The 14,460-nt window shown below is 42.2% G+C and overlaps 1 long non-coding RNA gene across 4 annotated transcripts in view; it reads right to left on the reverse strand.

Moving 5' to 3' along the window:
• Positions 1–14,460, reverse strand: part of LOC131105846 (uncharacterized) — a 50,342-nt gene that overhangs the window by 9,308 nt on the left and 26,574 nt on the right. The gene's annotated exons all lie outside the window — the stretch shown is intronic.

Consider the following 14,460-nt stretch of genomic DNA (forward strand, 5'->3'; position numbering starts at 1 on the left):
ACCCTGAACAGGATGCTTCTTTTATTTATTTTTTTTTAAAAAAAGGAAACATTTAAATACTACACCCCAGCGTACAATAGATATCATTTCACCAAGACAAGACGATGGCGTATGAAGGAATGCAACACCTCCAGTGGATGACTTGAGAGAAACAGGTTGCAACCTGCATTCTGGGTGGTGGTGGTGGTGCCGCACCCAAGGCCATACAACGTCTGATGAAATGGAAAAGCTTTTGTGGCTTATTGTTCCCTAGCAGAACTGTGACTACTAGTAGTCATAGTTTTCATAGTTGAACATCTTACAGGAAGCATGCATACACATACATTGTTTACATTAAGTATTGTAATAATAATGTTATTTTGAATACCTTTTATTTAAAAGGGAGGTCATACAATGCTATAATAAGTGTATTTATTATCATGTGGAAGTGAATTATGGTTTTCCGTGGTGAAAAAGTACATTTGCAAGGACATATTGAGCATATGCATCATGCAGTGTACAGTACAATAATCCTTGATCACATCAATGATTGAAAGCAGGCAAGTTTACAGCCCAAAAACACAAAGCAACAAAACCATCCAACACAATGCACCGTATTGACTTTGCAATAACGAGATACAACATATTTTTATTGGAATCAGTGCAGATTAATTTCTAATTATTTTTTAAAATTGATTCTAGTCCAGTCGCACGTGCAGGCTTGCACGGAGCGATCAGAGTCGGAGTAAAGAAGGAGTGCGGCAACACTGTAATTGCATTTTCTTTTTTTCCAATTGGAGAGGGTCAGACTGAGTTACTGTCACCCCAATTCTCGACAATACCATGTCGCCTGCAAACCTCCTAAATGCACGGGAATGAATCTTAATGATTTTTTTTTGCAGGTGGAACTCTATTATGTTTCATCATCAGGCCATCATTATGAGGTTTGGCAGCAGGGGCAGGGCTTAGAAATGTTCCCAGACAACCACTGCTACATATTCATATCTTTATTCTATAACTGCTGCATGTCTGAGTGCAGTTTTCATGGCTATGATACACGTCCACGCCATTTTCCATTCGCTCAGCGAAGCAATCGACTGTTTTGTCCGGCAACAATACACCACCACCAAATGTTTAATCATCCCGGAAGAAATTTTACAACCTATTTGACACCTGCATGGTGCTCACCTCCATGGCATCATGCTAGTGCCTGCAGCTAGATGTTGCAACACGAAACTACACAAAGTCGGGCTGATGTCAGCAATGAAGATATTGCTGTATTTAGACCCTGGTTATACGCTATTATACGTATGACGTTGTAGTCAACGCTGCCACTAACATCGCTCTTGAGTGTCTAAGAGATGTCGGATGCGTGGTGCATAAAAGCAAATAACTGCCAAGAAAACCTCCTGAGATAGATTTGATTCATTATATAAATGGTCATATCACCTCATACTTCGGTACGTGACAAAAAAAAAAAAAAAAACCAACTTAAATTATATTAAGAAAGCAGGAAGTGAACAAAAGTACCAGATGGAGGGGTAGGATTTAATAAGCTTTGCTTCTTCCTACTCCTTTTGGACATGTGGAACTGGGAACTGATTATGGGATGCACTCAATTGGAATCTGATGCATGTTCAAATGAAATTAAACCATAACCATTACCATTACCATTACAGTTACCATTACCATTACCATTACCATTACCATTACCATTACCATTACAGTTACCATTACCATTACCATTACCATTACCGTTACCATTACCATTACCATTACAGTTACCATTACCATTACCATTACCGTTACCATTACCATTACAGTTACCATTACCATTACCATTACCATTACCATTACCATTACCATTACAGTTACCATTACCATTACCATTACAATTACCATTACCATTACCATAAAAAAAGCATCATGACTTGTCAACATCCCGCACAAAAAAGGCTGTAAAGCACATGGTTAGAGTTCACATAGTAGTTGGTTAATATTCTGCATTATACGTTGGTAGTGTATTGTGTATTTTTTTTGCTGTGTGTGTGTGCGGTTCTTTTGATACCAGGAGTGGGCGTCAAGCTACGCTCCGAGCAGCAAATGAAATTGAAACAAATCGTGAGTTTGCCAAAAGAGTGATGCAGTAGGCAATCGTTTTGCAGCCCCAACTTTATTTACCACGGACAGGCCCATCTGACAAGCAAAGATTTTTTTGGATAACATGAAGTGAAAAGGTTAAAAAGTGAAAATGTTGATTTTAAGTTTCTTCCTCCTGTCCAGCTGCACCTCATTGAGTCATTTCAAGCATTCCAAGTCTCCTTGTGTTGCCTTTTAAAAAAGTCAAGCAGGTTGCAGGATCATTATTTGTCATTGACACTGACTGACAAGCAGCTAAGCCCCCGCAGGGCATCTGACTGGGACTTCAACCTGTAAAGTGGACCAGTTTGTCTCCAGTTATGCATCTCAAGTATGATCTGACAAAGCAAAGCTGCCCCACCCACGGGCAGCGCCTTGTTAAACTTGGGTGTGGAGCTTTGAATGCGTGCTGCCGGCCAACGCGACATAGCAGTTGGGCTGCGAGTCCCGTAATGAAGGCCATCAAATATCATTAGACTCCAGTATGGGAATTTGTAAAGTGGCGAGGTTGCGTAGTGCCTTGTTGCATCACTACAAATGATACTTAAAAAACAAAAATAACACGGTTACGGAGAAGTTATGTGGTCAACAAAACATGTCGGGATTCGGCTATCATGTGATACTCAGTAGCGAAGAGCAGGCGACAAAACCTGATCAGTGTGTAAATGGCTCAGACGGTATCGTGATGCCGTGCCGCTCGCTGCAGGAGATGGGCGGTGCACACGTACTCACATGCATCACCTCACCAAATTATCACCAAAAAATCCCAACAGTCAGGAAATGTCTGACATGACCTGGGAAAACAGGACACTTGGTCACACTACCGTATTTTGTGCTACACTACCGGAAACGACAGAAGAAGACTTCACTGACATCAATACATTCATCACACAGCAAATTAACACCACAAAGATATACTCCAGAAATATACAAACATGTACCAATAAAAGTTGAACGTGAAAAAACATTTTAAAGTTTTCCCATAAAGCATCGAATCTTAGCAACACATTTATAGTGCTGCTGCATTGACATCAGCCTCCATTTTTGCTTTGGACTCCGGTCATCTGGCTCCCTCTAGTGGACAGAGGCAGCATTGCAGCGGCATCCAGCATTTTCTATGAGACCTGTCCTCCAATTAAATGGTTTAATTAAAATTAAAAAAATATTGAAAAATAATTAGATTCCGAACTGCCCAGAAGATGTTGTAGTGTAAAGGTTTGGAATTGTTTTGAGACAATGTATTTGAAGATAAAGATAAAGTTTCTTGTTGCAATGCCACACATTGTTTCATTATATTTTGCATATTCATGAATTTCATCCAATTTTGCTTTGCAATATTTGCTTTACTTCCGTCAGTCCAGTTGATGCTGCTTACATTTTGGCGGTGTAGTAAAATGGTGTAGTATTTCTCGAAATGGTTTCAGAGCCCCATCTGCAAATGACAAAACCTGCAATCACTGAGCTTGAGGTCGTAAATGTCCATTTTCAATAAATCTATCAAGTTCTGTCATAAATCCTAGTTAACAAGTTTCACCTCCAGCCAATCACCTCTGCTATAATTATAATTAGCATAGCTTGAAACTGGTCTCTTTGGACTATAAAACCAAGTGTCAGTACTGCTGAAAGGCATCAGAAGAGTTCTTGTTGTGTAACCGCGCTACTGCAAGTCTTCAATTGTGTTTTAGTCCAAGTTTTAGTCCGGTCCGTGTGTTTCAAGGTCATCTGGGTTGGCGACCTGGGACAGTTTCTGTAATCGGCGGTCTGACATCCCGTTATGGTTAATTATTCACTACTATCAAAATGACGCCGAGAAGGGGTGGAGCCGACTGGGTGGGGTGACTGATGACATGCACGCACTTTACTTTCACTTGTTCAAACACGCCGGTCTGCTGTTCCACTTCTCTATTGTAGTACGCTGCATGCATCTGCACCTAGCATAGACTTTTTTATGACCATTGATATATAGTGACTAAACGGCGGTTGCTAGGCGTCGGTGCAATAACAGAGAAATCACAGAGGTGAATTGTGGGAAGGGAATGTAGTCAGTATCAGTAATGTTCACGCAGGGATGTATAAACAACTAAAATAAGTCCAATTCCCATCAGTCCTTAGTGATGAGTCGTCCAACGGAGAAGTGAGTTAACCACAACCCATTTATTAAAACTTATTAAACGCCATCATAGACAATTTCATAACATGATATCAAGTACTCATCCCGGTTGCAACATCAAAAACACTCCAAAGAAACTTCAGTGTTGACCGAGCAGCTTGAAGCAGACACGCCCATCACCGCGCGGCTCGGAAGGTCTACTGGTTTCACTAAACTGAAGAAGGTTGAGGTCGTGTTTGTGTTTTTTAAAGTAGCCATGGATGTGCAGGTTACAGCCTAGCATAGCGTGACTTCTGCGGTTCGCTCTTTGGAGTCCAGATGCGGTTCTGAGGGCTTGACTGATCGGTTGGGCGCTGTCCGAACGGAATGTGTGGACTGCTGGTTGAGCAGACGGACCTGCCTGAACAAGTTGTCCACGTGGGATTGTGACCAGAGACACAGGACCAAAGTCGCAAGCTGACTTCTTCTTCGTCTTTGGGCTTTTCTCTTCAGGGGGTCGCCACAGCAAACCAATCTCCTCCATGCAACATCTGTCTCTCTCACACCAACCAATGTCCTCCTTCACTGCATCCATAAACCTCCTCTTTGGTCTTCCTCTACGCCTCCTACCTGGCAGCATCCTTCTACCAATACAGTGGGGCAAAAAAGTATTTAGTCAGCCACCAATTGTGCAAGTTCTCCCACTTAAAAAGATGAGAGAGGCCTGTAATTTTCATCATAGGTACGCTTCAACTATGAGAGACAAAATGAGAAAAAAAAATCCAGATAATCACATTGTTTGATTTTTAAAGAATTTATTTGCAAATCATGGTGGAAAATAAGTATTTGGTCACCTACAAACAAGCAAGATTTGTGGCTCTCACAGACCTGTAAGTTCTTCTTTAAGAAGCTCCTCTGTCCTCCACTCGTTACCTGTATTGATGGCACCTGTTTGAACTGGTTATCAGTATAAAAGACACCTGTCCACAACCTCAGACAGTCACACTCCAAACTCCACTATGGCCAAGACCAAAGAGCTGTCAAAGGACATCAGAAACAAAATTGTAGACCTGCACCAGGCTGGGAAGACTGAATCTGCAATAGTTAAGCAGCTTGGTGTGAAGAAATCAACTGTGGGAGCAATTGTGAGAAAATGGAAGACCTACAAGACCACCGATAATCTCCCTCGATCTGGGGCTCCACGCAAGATCTCACCCCGTGGGGTCAAAATGATAACAAGAACGGTGAGCAAAAATCCCAGAACCACACGGGGGGACCTAGTGAAAGACCTGCAGAGAGCTGGGACCATATTAACGAAGGCTACCATAAGTAACACACTCCGCCGCCAGGGACTCAAATCCTGCAGTGCCAGACGTGTCCCCCTGCTGAAGCCAGTACATGTCCAAGCCCGTCTGAAGTTTGCTAGAGAGCATTTGGATGATCCAGAAGAGGATTGGGAGAATGTAATATGGTCAGATGAAACCAAAATAGAACTTTTTGGTATCAACTCAACTCGTCGTGTTTGGAGGAGAAAGAATGCTGAGTTGCATCCAAACAACACCACACCTACTGTGAAGCATGGGGGTGGAAACATCATGCTCTGGGGCTGTTTTTCTGCAAAGGGACCAGGACAACTGATCCGTGTAAATGGGAGAATGAATGGGGCCATGTATCGTGAGATTCTGAATGAAAACCTTCTTCCATCAGCAAGGGCACTGAAGATGAAACGTGGCTGGGTCTTTCAGCATGACAACGATCCCAAACACACCGCCCGGGCAACGAAGGAGTGGCTTCATAAGAAGCATTTCAAGGTCCTGGAGTGGCCTAGCCAGTCTCCAGATCTCAACCCCATAGAAAATCTTTGGAGGGAGTTGAAAATCCGTGTTGCCCAGCGACAGCCCCTAAACATCACTGCTCTAGAGGCGATCTGCATGGAGGAATGGGCCAAAATACCTACAACAGTGTGTGAAAATCTTGTGAAGAGTTACAGAAAACGTTTGATCTCTGTCATTGCCAACAAAGGGTATATCACAAAGTATTGAGATGAACTTTTGTTTTTGACCAAATACTTATTTTCCACCATGATTTGCAAATAAATTCTTTAAAAATCAAACAATATGATTATCTGGATTTTTTTTTCTCATTTTGTCTCTCATAGTTGAAGCGTACCTATGATGAAAATTACAGGCCTCTCTCATCTTTTTAAGTGGGAGAACTTGCACAATTGGTGGCTGACTAAATACTTTTTTGCCCCACTGTATATCCACTATCTCTCCTCTGGACATGTCCCAAACATCTCAGTCTCAAGGCCTTTAACATGTAATGTCCCTCTTATGTACTCCTTCCTGATCCTATCCATCCTGGTCACTCCCAATCAGAACCTCAGCATCCTCATCTATGCTACCTCCAGTTCCGCTTCCTGTCTCTAGACCAAACAACTGGTCTCACCACTTTTGTAACAACATGACAAGCTGACAGAGTACATGCAGTAATATACATGCAGTAATATGCATACAGTAGTATACATAGAGTAGTATGCATACAGTAATAAGCACTAATGTGCAAGTATGTGCAAGTTCAAGACTCTTCTGTGTATTTTGCAAACATCAACTGCAGACGAGGTTTTTCTGGCATAGTGACACGGCCTCCAATGTAGTACCCTTCAGTCATGTAGGCCGTTTGCGGTGTTTTAAGTGATAGCTGGAGCCTATCCCAGTCGACACCCTTGACTGGTGGCCAGCCAATCCCAGGGCGCATATACACAAACAAACCATTCCCACCCACTTTCACGCCTAAGGACGATTTGGAGTCTCTAATTAACATAACACGCATGTTTTTAGACCGTGGGAGGGAACCTACATTAGAAGATGCAAGATCAGACCTGCTGACCATGCTGTGATTCAAGCCAGAAGCACCTGTTGTCAGACAAAGTCGGAGATAAGAAGATACGGTGTGACGTGTAAACACAAGATATAATTGCTATTTTTTATTTTGGCGAGACATCAGAGGAGAACTTCCTGTCTGATGAAAAAAAAGTCAGTCATCCAGTTTGACTGCAGCTCGCCGGAGCTGTGCAGGAGTTCCCATGCTTCAGTTCTCCACGGTTACGGCGTGTGTGTGTGTGTGTGTGTGTGTCGGAGGGCGTGTCGACGCTCTGACAGGGTGTTAAAGTCCACTGCGTCGGCATGCCACAACGCTGCAAGACGAGTGAACGCCTGTTAAAAGCGGCAAGGCGGCAAGGCAGCAATGCAGCCCGGCTCGTCGGTTGAAGCGCTTAGTGAGAAAGTTTGATGCCATGCTTACTGTCCTATTGTTCACATTCATGCAGGGTAACCGCATTCTCCGCACTTGGCCCGTGGAAGCAGGCTGCTTCCACGCATGACTTGCTTTGCAGCCGCTGTGTGGAAGGGCGTGTCCCCCCCCCCCCCCCCCCACACTTGTGCAAGTGTCGAAAACGGTGAAGTTTAGATTACTATCCGAGCCAGAAACACTCCCTTAAAGACACACCTGCTGTGGGACGCCAAAACAGGTATGAAGGGGTGTGTTTGTGAGTGCACCCATTTTGGATTATGAGTCACATGGTTCATAAACTGAGTAGGACTTTGCGTGTTTGACCCGAAATTAAATTTCACTTTAAGGCCACAGAACACACTCAGCATTCAGTGACTTCATTCGATTCAACATGCAGGAACTTGACATCCCCTCCAGACTTTTACTATGATCACATTCATTCATGAAATAAAATGACGCAACTGCAGAGTCTGGTGCAAAAAAAAAAAAAAAAAAAAAAGACTGTTTCCTCTTTAGAATGCACATTATTGAGTAGTAGAATCTTTTTCCAACATTTCTGCAAACACCGTACTGGCAACTCACATACCCGTCTAACCAGTTACGCTCTTGAACACAACTGAATACTTAGCATTCTTTTTTTTAAGATCTTGTTTTGTGCTTTTTTTTTTGTTTACACTTTGCATGGTTATATTTATAAATAAATGCAATAAGCATTCATTTGATAGTTTAGCTCAGGGGTGCTCACACTTTTTCAGCATGCGAGCTACTTTTAAAATGACCGAGTCAAAATGATCTACCCACTACAAAAATGCAAAACATCTATTTATTTTCAAATGTATTGAGGATTATTTGTACGTACAATGTATGTTGATGTACCTTACATAACCAAATGAGCCAATATTGCAAAACACACATAATTAACTATTAACATTTTTTGTAATTACCTGAGTTTACTTTGATGACTTGCACTGAATTGAACCAGCCAGGGATGCATAGTCCGGACAGTAGCTGCTGATAGCCAGCCTCAAGCACACTTCCAAATGTTTATCAGTCATGGATAATATCCGTATCATAATATCCGTATAATATTCCATATCCGTATGGAAGTCATATGTTTTTTGCCTTTTTACTTGGTCCAGTTTTTGCCTTTTTACTTGGTCCAGCTCCTTCACTCATTTTAGTGACCATAAACTTTAGCGAGGGCTTAAAATCTGACGCAATTCGCCGACTAGCTTAGCACTTTGCATCGTTGTTTACGCATGAGCGGTGACCTAAAGGTCAAAATTCAGTTGTCATCTGACTGGTTGTCCTGTATGTCAATCAAGTAACGGGGATGGATGATAGGCTGACATCGTAAGTTCTGCTGCACTTAGAGACGTTGTTTGATTTGATTGGTCGCCCGAAGGGCAACATTCAGTTGTCATCTGAATGGCTGCCCTGTATGTCAATCAAGTGACGGCATTGATGCTAGGATGATATTTTTTTTATGTCACGCCGCGATCGACCAGCGATCGACCAGTACCACCTCCGCGATCGACCGGTAGCTCGAGATCGACTTAATGAGCCCCCCTGGTTTAGCTGCTGCATGCATGTTTTGTGTTATTTTTGGAAATAATATGAAACAGAACAGAAGGAGTCGGTCCATGTACAATCTTGGTGATGATTGAATTGAACTAAATAAAAAATAAGACCGTTGCCAAGAAGGCACTCCACCCTTGCAGAGAAAAAGCATATTAGCTATGGAGATAAAGAGGATATGCAAAAACAAGTTTTGTAGAATCTGCATTATTATTATTGTGTATTATTATGTGTATTATTATACTTGTGGCTCAGCAGCAGTGCAGTAAGAACAAGGGATCATTCATTGCGGGTTTCTTGTCGAGTTTGCTCACCAAACATTTGAATTCATACGAACAAGAAAGAAATGTAAATCTCCCGAAGGCACGGAGGGCTGGAGTTGCCGGGTAGGTTTTTGTTCCCTGCAGCTGAGGCAGTGAAAGAAGAGTTTCTGGAGGCGAATATCGCCGTCAGCCAGCCATGCAAACGTGTCCAACATGACAGGTCCAATTGTCTATTTTGTGAATTCTGCAATTCAGGCCTTTAGGTGTAAAAGTATTGACAACATGGCTGTCTTTTTTTTACAACTATGGCTGGGGGGGGGGAGCTGTGCATTTCATCCTTCAGTGGAAACAACACACAACAAATGAGCAAGTGAAACTTGCTGTGGCAATAGTTCTGCATAAATCAGAATATGCATTAATATGCATTTCATAAAAAAAAAACACCCCATCTGATTAAAACATAAACATTGTCATTTTAGTCCTACCAATCACTCAAACAAGCAGTAATGACAGGGATTAACATATGGATAGTATGGTTGGTGTTATTAGCAGGTGTGGATGGATACCCTTAGCTTCATGATGACACATTTGTGTGGGTGTTGCCTTTTTTGTTTTTTAAAAACCAAACAAAAAAAACCTCTTTGTATTGGATTACTGTCTGCAATGGTAATCATGACACAACCTTCAGTCATGTGCTTCAACACTTTTGGCACAGCAGCTCAGGCCGAGCTATTAATAAGACACAACTCAAGACCACATTAAACCCATCCATCTGTATGCTGGAGCCTATCCCAGCTGGCTTCGGGCAAGAGGCCGGGTACACCTTGGACTGGTCGCCAGCCAATCGCAGAGCAATTTTCTGGTGAATTGGCAAAAAAAAAAAAATGTTGAAGATATAGAGTTTTGCAATTTTGCAAATAAATAACATGTAGCATGAGGGTCTTAAAAAAATAGTGGTATTTATAATTTTTCAGATAAACATATGCATGAAAATTGAGTTTAAAGGGGAACTGGACTTTTAAAAAATTTTGCCCATCATTCATAATCCACAATCTGGTGTGAGAAAACAAGTTAATATGAGCTAGCTAACAACGGGCATCATGGGAAATACCATCATGGAATTTTGATGCTAACAAAAAAACCCTCAAAAACACGGCAACAGTGTTCCATTTACATAACTGACTTCTACATTAACCTAGCGACAGCAATATTATAATTGTTGCAGCTAACATGAAAAACTATATTTATCTGGCGCTTTGCTAACCGCTTGTATCAGCGTCACTCACAGACGGAAGAGTGGATACCTAGCTCTCAATTTCGCTACAAAGACTCAACAAAATACTTGCTTGCCTCAGCATTTTTTACACGTGCTGGAAGACACAGCCAAAGAAGTTTCGGTAGTGTTTTAAATCATCAAAATATGACAAGATACTGCAACTACTACATGTCATCATCAGTGTACGTGTTAATGCAGGATCACAGCACAGATATCAAATGATGCAACGTAATTAGAGGTTTTTTTTAGAGAGCTTCATAGTCGAAATAGGTGTGTCCCAATGATGAGCATTTTTATCTAGCTCATATTAACTCATTTTCTCGTGTTATAATGCACAGAAAATGGACATAAATGGTGCAGTTTCCCTTCAAATTGGATGAAAAGTTCCTTTTGCAGCCGTTCACACTGACTGTGCTCATCACAAATGTCACCTTGCATTATAGATTTTTTTTTTTTCCTTTCATCATTGCTATTTAGTATGAAGAAGCCAAGCCTGCCAAACTACACCACAGAGGAATTTCCACACCCACTTTACACATACTGCAAAGGAACAAACTCTACATTGTGAGTTTGCCTGCCTTGTGTTTCCATAAGGAGCCACGCTATGAAAATACATCCATGGGCTGTTTTATTAAACGATACGCCGGTAAACAAACACATTCGGCCATGCATCTGGGTTTAGTGCATCGTTGCAGATGACGTGTCAGGGGGTTGCAAAGACTGCGTGATGGCAGCAACAGCGTTTCCTTTTAAAGGCACGCTTGGAGTTTGGCCTCTTGAGAAATGCATGGAAGCAAGCTAAAGTTACACAACGCTGTACTTATCTTTCCTGTCAATCACAAAAGAAAGTCTCAGAAAAAGCATTTTCAACAATACAAATTTGTTACAAGTAAAAAACCGTGATGAAATTATTATTACCATAGTTGTGTTTGCTTGGGAATAATTGCTTACTCACATTCGGTAACAAACAGACACATGTGAAATTTGACACAATCTTATTGAGACGCAAGATTTTCATCTTTATGCTACCAGAAGCAAAAATTGATTGACGATGCTAAAACATTTCTGACCAGATTATCATCCAATGAACATTTTATGTCCTCCAATTAAAGCGTACGATTGTAAATCCACGTTTATTGTGGCCTCTCGATAATTGCACTGTTGCACCCTGCGTTGATTTATTGCCACCCAAGTATGTGCAGTGAGCACGATGGCCTTTCGCTGTTGACAAGCTGCCACATGTTTGCATACAGAAAAGTGCGACAGAAAGCTTGCTAAATAGTGCACTCTTTGCTTCTTTTATTTTAACTACCTAATTTTAATTATAATGAGGAATTGTTATGACTATCCAACATATTCATTCATCTGCTTTGGTTTGGTTCTGCACCGTCCTATTCTAGAAGCCATCTTATCTATAAGAGTGTACCGATGCATTTGCCAGGCGACCCCGTCCTGCTTTCACATTGCTCTCAATGCAACATTTCTAAGTTGCACAGTAAGCAAATCTGCACATAAATATTCTCCAAATAGTTGTTGGACAGCTGATACTTGAGCTTTGGGGCAAAGTTCCACACCATGGTAGAAATGAAAGGCATGTGCATGTGAAAAGTTAGGGAAGAATGAAAAAGAATGCCGGCCTCACCTACAGCAACATCGCAGGGGGAAGAAATAAATGTGGTAGTGTTCGGGAACGGAACAAATGGGTGTGGTTACATTAAGTGGAGCAACCTGTAGAGCCAAAGTTCACTCACTCTTTTTTTTTTTTTTAGGGAGGATTGTTTGAGCTCGAGAACAAGAGCACAATCAGGAGCCATCAAACATTCCAAGGGGCCATGACTGACAAATAGGAAAATATATATGCATTTAATATCCACATTGACCAAAAGTAAACTGCCATTATCGACTGACGACCCCACCATAACTACCTGAAATGGTTTGGTCCACTATGACCTTTGCAGTCTGCGGTTAGAGGTCAGCGGGTAGAGCAGAGTGAAACGATGCCGCTAATTCCGAGTAAAATAACGTCTGGTATTGACCCGTTTTTGTAGCCTAGCCAGCCTGCGTGTTAGCTTGTCCAAAATGAAATAAGCTAGCATGGAGTGAGGTATTTAACAACAAATGAATCACCCTGTTTCCCCAGAGCTTGACCCCTCCCTGTCCCAGTGAACAAGGTGAGCAACGTTGTGTTCAATGACATGGCGCTTAGTATCATTGAGTTACAAAAAAGAAAATTATACTTTATTTTCTTGTTGGCAGATTAAATTTTTTTTTTTTTTTTAAGTCTTCCATTAATAAAAAACATTTTGGAATTTTGCAAAATTGCATCAAATAGTGCAGGGGTCACCAACCAGTCGATCGCAAGCTACTCGTTGATTTTCGGTACTTTGCTGATCTATCAGGAGAATTCATTCATTCATTCATTTTCTACCGCTTATCCTCACGAGGGTCGCGGGGGTGCTGGAGCCTATCCCAGTTGTCTTGGGGCGAGAGGCGGGGTCCATCCTGGACTGGTGGCCAGCCAATCCCAGGGCACATATAGACAAACAACCATTCACACTCACATTCATACCTACGGACAATTTGGAGTGGCTAATTAACCTAGCATGTTTTTGGAATGTGGGAGGAAACCGGAGTACCCGGAGAAAAGCCACGCATGCACGGGGAGAACATGCAAACTCCACACAGAGATGGCCGAGGGTGGAATCGAACTTGAGTCTCCTAGCTGTGAGGCCTGCACGCTAACCACTTCTCCTCAACCACCATCGCTCACTCACAACACTGGTGTTTTTTTTTTCATGGGGCCCAGCCCTGCACCCAATCCAGTCAGCCTGATGCTGATGGTGCAACTCCCTGGCACCAATTCATTTGCTCCTTGTTGCAACATGCCTTCATCCAAAATAGGTTGCCAGCAGCCTTCACTGTCGTATGCAACGCTTGACCTCTGTTCCTGTCCTGTCACGACATATCAGCTAAGCCGGGCTCCAGGTCCCCCTTTACCCGGGACACAATGAGCACTTGGGTAAAAGGGAGGAAGCGTGGACCTGACTTATGTGCATCCGGTCAGCCATATTGTTTCTGTATCGACTGCAGGACATGAGGCCAAACTCACAGCTGAACGGGGGAAGATGTTGAGTACAACAATGATAAATAAATCCATGTGACGCATGCAAGGAGAGTTAAAGCTGTCATTGTGGCTGACTGAGATATGCAAACATGACGGGATGATTACGTTCTAGATAAAAAGCCCCAGCGAGCCGTCTTCAGTAAGCAATTGATTGCAAAAGGCCGTTAAAATGAAATTTACTGTTCAACTGATCAGCGGATCCAAAATGCAAGACTAGCTAAAAACCTTCGTAAAACCTTTCTGTTGCCATCTGACGGTTATTGGACTGCACTCAGTATTAGTAGCATTTTGGCTAGGATGGTCCCGTATCGTTGATTAAACCTTAACTCCCTGTCAACCTTTGCAAAAGGGACAAGATGTGTTACAACGGGATGTTGTTAAAACGGGAAGGTTGGCATGTATGGACCTTGATAATACAGTAAACCTCGGATATATCGGATTCAATTGTTCCCACTGGTTTTGTCCGATATAAGCGAAATCCGTTATATGCGTATACCGGAAAATGTCCGTTTTACGCATATATGGGATTTATATCCGGTATATGCGTAAATGGGATTTTATCCGTTATAAAAAGGCACTTCCTTGACTATGTTTCCAATGTACCTGGACGCGCAGGCAACGCTGCAAACGCTGCAAATGACGTCGTATAGCGGCCTGTCACGATTCGGCGAATCGGAGCGCCACGATGCGGCCATCCGATATATGCCAGGGAAATTTCATG

This window comes from Doryrhamphus excisus, chromosome 18 (genome assembly GCF_030265055.1).
Source record: "Doryrhamphus excisus isolate RoL2022-K1 chromosome 18, RoL_Dexc_1.0, whole genome shotgun sequence".
NCBI lineage: Eukaryota > Metazoa > Chordata > Actinopteri > Syngnathiformes > Syngnathidae > Doryrhamphus > Doryrhamphus excisus.